The sequence below is a fragment of the Nicotiana tabacum genome, chromosome 22, assembly GCF_000715075.1.
Source record: "Nicotiana tabacum cultivar K326 chromosome 22, ASM71507v2, whole genome shotgun sequence".
Lineage (NCBI taxonomy): Eukaryota > Viridiplantae > Streptophyta > Magnoliopsida > Solanales > Solanaceae > Nicotiana > Nicotiana tabacum.
The window spans coordinates 39,556,865-39,563,286 of NC_134101.1; the positions used below are offsets into that span (position 1 = coordinate 39,556,865).

The following is a 6,422-nucleotide window of genomic DNA, read 5'->3' on the forward strand; positions in this document are numbered from 1 at the left end:
TATCGAAGGCTCCACGTGAGAGAAATTAGCTACTACTATTTAATTGTGATTTTTAGATCCCATAATTTATGTCTTCCGTTCACTCATCAATGATGTGCCTAACTTTTATAATATGCTAGTATTGTAAAAGAAATTGTTATTTGTGGATTAAATTAAAATTAATATTCTTTTTTTAAATACTTTTTGGAAAGGGATTAGGCGTGTAAAAATCTCAGTACAAAAACTTTAAAAGAAGACAAAGATGCCGTACTATATATGTAAGCAAACTTTGGTCCGCATGTTTGTAAATTTGCGAAAAGGTCACTCAAATCTGTAAAATCCTCCTCAAATACCCTGGTACATGTCTTTCATTGCCCAGTAAGTAAGTCTTCATAGCGTCATGCTTGGACATGGTCATACCTGATTACTACATTCCTCTTCTATATGAAATTTTGATTGATCGTACGTGATGAGCTTTATTAAATATGCTTGTCAAAGAAAATGAGACTAAAAAAACATTGAATATTCTGCAGTGACTTAATGTGATTGTTGTATCAATAAGATGAAATTGTTAAAGCACTGAATCAACAATTTGGTTACTTCCTAGTAACATAAGCAGTAACAGAGGTACTTGTGGCAGATAAGGATGTTAAAGGGCCATTGTTATGAATACTGCTGATGACATAGGTGATACCTTGGGCAGCCACGGAGGACAAGAATAATCAACCTGCTGCCACTGCTATCAAGAAGAGCGAACGTGTGAAAATTCCCTCTAGAAAGTTAGCGGATTTTGTTGTTGTTGAACCAAAATAGGCATATCTTTTTTGGATGGTTGATGCTCTTTTATTTTTGTTTTCCTTTTACAAACTAATTTATGTTGTTGTGCTGAAAACCGTTCTTACTATTTTAATGTTAAAGGCTTAAAGCTGTCATCAACTTGGTGCAGGACCACTCTCTTGTAGATTTGTTGCACAGGTGGCAGAATGGTAGGCTTCCTGTTGATATAACTTCTGTAATAATAGGGTTAAGCATATGCAATTTCTTCATTATACTATTTATTTGCTATTGGAAAAATTAGTTATCGTGGAAAATACTTATAAAATATTACTACTTGTTATCGTGGAACGACTGCCACCATTATAACACTCCTAACGAATATCCTTAAGTTGCTTTTGTAATTTCAGGTTATGCAGGTATTATCTGCATAGTTCTTAGGGAGTTATGGGAAGGATATCATTAATATTCACCATGGCCTTTAATTTTGTCATTATTCGAGGGTGGCAGTCCATCTAAGCAGGTTCAATTTCCAGACTCCTTTTCTTAAATGGTCATTTTCCACTCTTCTATATTGAGCTTTCTTCTTTTGTGATGGTATACAACCTTGAGGCTTTTTATTCGTTTGATAGGCTTTTGAGGCTGGTTTTAAGTTGATTGGTGCAACAACTCACTTTGTTAGTGAATGATTCGATGCAGGTCCCTTCATTGAGCAAATGGTAAGTATTCTTATGTCTATTACTAACCATGTAATGGCTTTAATATTTGTGACCTTTATTTGTTTGCATTGGAACTCTAAAAATTAGTTTTAGGATTCGATCTGCATGTTCAGTTCTTAACAGCATATCATTCTATGATTGCAGTCTTACCTTGCTTTTCTCTTTCTTTTGATTCTGTTTCGTCAAGCTAAAGGTATGCGGTATGCCTTCAATCATATTTTTATGTATCATTACTTTGTAAACTTATTAACGGATGTTCGTTTTTACATTTTTCCAAAGACGAATTCTCCCTAAAACAGACAAGACATTCTCATGAGAAAGTAACAACTTAAATGTTATGAATTTTTGGTTGGAAGTCCTACGGAGCAATATTTTTCAATTTGGTTTTGTGCTCTTAGGGAACACACATTAATCCTAATATGAGCAGGTGTTTCAAAAAGATATTTGCACGGTCATCCAAACACATTCTTTTTCCAAAAATGTTTCTCCAAAATAATTCAAAAAGCTATCCAAACTCCATATATGTGTGTGTGTGTGTGTGTGTGTGTGTTTGTGTGTGTGTGTTCATTTGCATAATGCTGCTTCATGTTCTTGATTGTTTCAATGCACTTAGTTTACTTGCATTCTCTTGACCTTGGGTTTGATATTTTGACTTTAATACAGTAATTGTTACGTAGAATGTACGAAGGCAGACCTGAGAGGTTGGGTCTTTTGAAGGAATAGAAGCAAAGGAAAGGAAATTATAAGAGGATAAATGCATTTCTAAGTCAAAATATTCAGATCATATACAAGTATTCAGTTTCCATCTTAGCCAATTTGCCTCTAAGAGATCTACATATCATTTGAGAAACTGCTCGCATCATCTGCTAAATGATCACCATCATTTTATGATTTCAGCTTCCGGCTTTTACAGAACTTTGTTCTTTCAGGTTGAAAGAGTTTCCCATAGAGATAATTTGCGGAGCTATATTCAGAATTCTGAGGATCTTGAGAAACAGTGTCTAGCAAAAGCAATTAAATCATATTGTGAGCTGGGTGATTTACCATATGAGAAAGACAAGACTGTTGTATTTTAAATCGTAACCAAAGAGAGAATGGGGTATCGGCATAAATCTCTATACATTTAGTTTGTCATACAGGAAACTAGAAACCATGAATGTTAGTGTCGTGACTTTAGTAAATGACTAATTTGTACACACACGATCCAGAAAGAGAAGAGTTTACTGGTTTGTACCAATACAACATGAGAAAAGGAATTGTTGAAGAAGAAAGAGAAAATGACTGGTTCTTCCAATTCATCTTATCATCAAACTTGCTTCAAAGTCTTCAATGGATTTAAAACTTTCTAAATTATGTTACTGTCCAACATCGGTTGAGGCGATCTCCTTATACGGTCTTGGACACTCCCATTTCATGATCTAGCTTTTGGGATTGAGTTAGGCAGTCCATTTCCTTGCCATGGTATTAGCTAAGGCGCATTCCAATTCTTGGTTTACCCGATCTTAGGCCCCATATTATGTTGTCCGCGCTTTAGTTAGTAGGTCTGGGCGTTTGGGGTGTCAGAATAGGTGATGTTTTGTCCATGCTTCAGTTGGAATGCCCGAGCGTGCTGAGTAAGGTTTTTGATGAACTCTAATTGTTTTCACTTCGATGCTAAATTTTTCTGAGTCTCTAAAAAGGATTTTTTTTGCCTGCTTGGTAGTCACTTTAACATGTCAGTGGTTCTTTCCTTAATTTAGGAGTTCATCATACAAAACCAGGTAGATGAAGCATTCACACAAATATGTCTTATGTAGATATTCTTGGATTTGGATGGCTTGTTATGCATTTTGCATAATCTTAATCAGGACTGCATTAGCATCTGCATCCTGTGTTGCACTTTAATGTAGGATCACCTGTCTGCTGGACTGCACTTGGGTCCATTAGAATAGGTCCTTGGCCATAGACAAACTTATATTGACACAACCCCGGTAAAAACTGTGAGGCTTGTGTGCTGCCGGGTTTAGGCTGTCAAACTTATTGCTGTATTACGTCACTCTTTCATTTCTCTCAGTGAAGAGTCCGACATCGGTGCTTTAAGGGATGGATCTCCTTAATATGGCTTGGCCGCTTGGGCAATCCTGACTTCATAAACTAGCTTTTGGGGTTGAGTTAGGCTCAATTTGGGATTGAGTTAGGCTCAAGGTACGCGTAACATATATTACAGCAGGACCCATCCAAATTCTCGTTTCCCGATTGGGCCCAATATTAAAGCTGGTTTTGCCTTGTTCCTTAAATGGAGCTGGGCAACAAGGCAACAAGTCATGAGGCCATGTATAGACTTGAGACTATAGAGGAGGCATCCTATTTAAGTTAGAGTTCCGACCAAAAGTTTTGTGATTTTCTTGCTAAAAAAATTGTTACTATTAATGCAGCTGCACCCTTTAATTATTAAACTTGATTAATAGCTTTGTTGACGAGAAATAAAATCATTAACGTTAATGTAGTGAAGCAAAATCTTAGTATGGGTGTAAATTTTCATCTATTTGTATGAAAAATTATATTGTGCATATAAGTAATAGTATATGTAGGTATATGTATGCATGTGTGCATGAACTTCTAGACTGCTTTACATAAGAAGAGCTCTTAGTTGCTTTTAAGTCGTTGGTTGAAATACCAAATGTGATGTTTTTTAAGTTCCTTTGTTACATTTTATAACTCTGTGACTGTGTAAGATGTTTAGGCATATTTGAACAATGATTTGTTTTGTACTTGCTTCTTCCTATTTAATGCATCTTTTCTTTTCACCAAAACAAGTAAGGAAAAAACAGTTGTGACATGGTCTCTTCGTGATCATTCTATTTAAAAACTTATGACAAAAAGAAGGAAAAAAAAACTAAGAGAAGAAAAATGCTAATGTAAAAATTGGGGATATGAACGTGAGATGTCAACCCCTTTTTTTCTTCCTTTAACGCCTTTTTCTCTAAGGCACTTTCCTTAGTTTTCTGTTTCCTGGTAATTAGTATGAATTGTTGACATTAATGACATCTTTTTGCATCTCTATCACGTTCTTTTCCTCCAATTCGGCAGCTCAAAACTCATCTCTTTTCCTAAAACCACGGAGTACAACTATTCATTTCACCTATACCTGTTAATCGGGTCGGACTGACCCGTTTACAACCCGGTTCAGTGCGGGTCAGTCCGGTACTGTAGCGTGGGGGCAGGCTGGGACGGATTGGGCGGAGAGCGGGTTTCAAACGAACAGTTTTTTGATATCGGTGCACCGGAACCCGCTAAGCCCGTTAACGGGTTTTTAACTGGCTACATCCCGGTTCAGCCCGTTTTTAACTTTTTTTTCTTTATGTTTTTTGGACCGTTGCCAACGGTCAAATTAAAATATTGCAAATTATCCTACTATTGCAAATGGTTTAGTTCATATTGCTGAAATTTCTCTTTTACTACATAATTTGAAGAAGAAAGAAGGATATACTTCTGTTGTTGAATTTATGCTAGATAAGTTTAAAAAATATTTCTACCTATTTACCTAATTGGTGCTATTTTAAACCCTTCTATCAAAATGGCCACTTGTCGTCAATTAATCATTGCTTTATATTCTTATATGGATATTGGACCAACTGAAAATCCTGATATTGACACTTGTATTTCTGATCTACACAAACATTTAGAAATATTATATAATTATTATGCTAACATTGTTGATGCTTCTTCTGTTGTAGATGCAAATATTCCTTCTTCTGTAGCAACGCTTTGGAAATTCTAGTGTGCTTCAAAGATTGGATAAGATCAGAACGGCGAAATCAAGGGCGTGACGAGGTAGATGAAGCGGAGGACCAAGAAATTAGAGATATAATGGTTTATGGTTCTGATTCAACCAATGCCGGAAACCAAGAACCTCATGTTGACATGGATGAACTTACAAAAATGATGCAAAGCATGTGATATACTATTTTTTTTATTTTTATAACTGTTGTAAACTTTTAATTTGCAAGTTCAAAAATAACAAAATCAAAAAAGAACTTGCAACTTAATTTGAAGTATTATATATTATTCAATAAAAATATCAAATGAAAGTTTTCGAAACTTGATCCTTACATATTGCCTATTGGTCTTATTAAATAATTTTTTGTAGTCACTTACTTTCAATTTTAAAATTATAAAATTCAAATTTTAAATTTAAAACTTTAAACTTTAAAGTTTAATTTTAAGCCTTAAAAGTTTGCAAATACTTAATAATCAATAACATTGAATAAGAAAAACAAAATTTACTTTAAAAATAAAAAATAAAAAATGCACGGCCCGCTAACAGCCCTCTAAGCGCGAATCCGGACGAACAAAAAAAATCTGAAAAAGTACAGCCCACTAACAGTCCGCAACGTTAAACGGACGGGCTGATTTTTTTTGTGTCCAGCCCGTCCCAGCCCGCCCGTTAAACACCCATAATTTTACCTGACAATATTTTTCTTCTATCTCCCTCATATCCCACTATGTCTAAATTATGGGCTAATATCTATTTTCATGATCAGTTAGCAGCAAACTTTCATAACGCGCAAGAATAAATCAACCAAAAATTAAGTAGAGATGGAGAAGTACATGATTTATTACTGGACTGAATACAAATAACACATTCTTGTTTGCCACAAATGTAAGGTTGATGATATAGAAGAATATACATAGAAACCAAATGGAAAGAAAACTTGCAATACTCAAACCAAATTTTTCTTGAGTTGTTGCCTTCAATTCCATTGATATCTTCCTCACATTTCGAATCGGAAAAATAGCATGATGAGATATCGAGTCCCCATTCCACATCCTAAAGTGATTCAAATCAGGCAACAAAACCTGACATAATAAGCCCTCAAAATACTAAAGAAATTAAAAATAAGTCGAAACTCACCACAAATTGAAGGCCATCATGAAAGTCTGTTATAACAAAGAACATGAACCAGTGCT

General features: G+C 35.1%; 1 pseudogene; it reads left to right on the forward strand.

The window, feature by feature from the left end:
• Positions 1-389: 389 nt before the first annotated feature.
• LOC142175810 (formyltetrahydrofolate deformylase 1, mitochondrial-like) lies at positions 390-2,548 on the forward strand (annotated as a pseudogene).
• Positions 2,549-6,422: the final 3,874 nt, after the last annotated feature.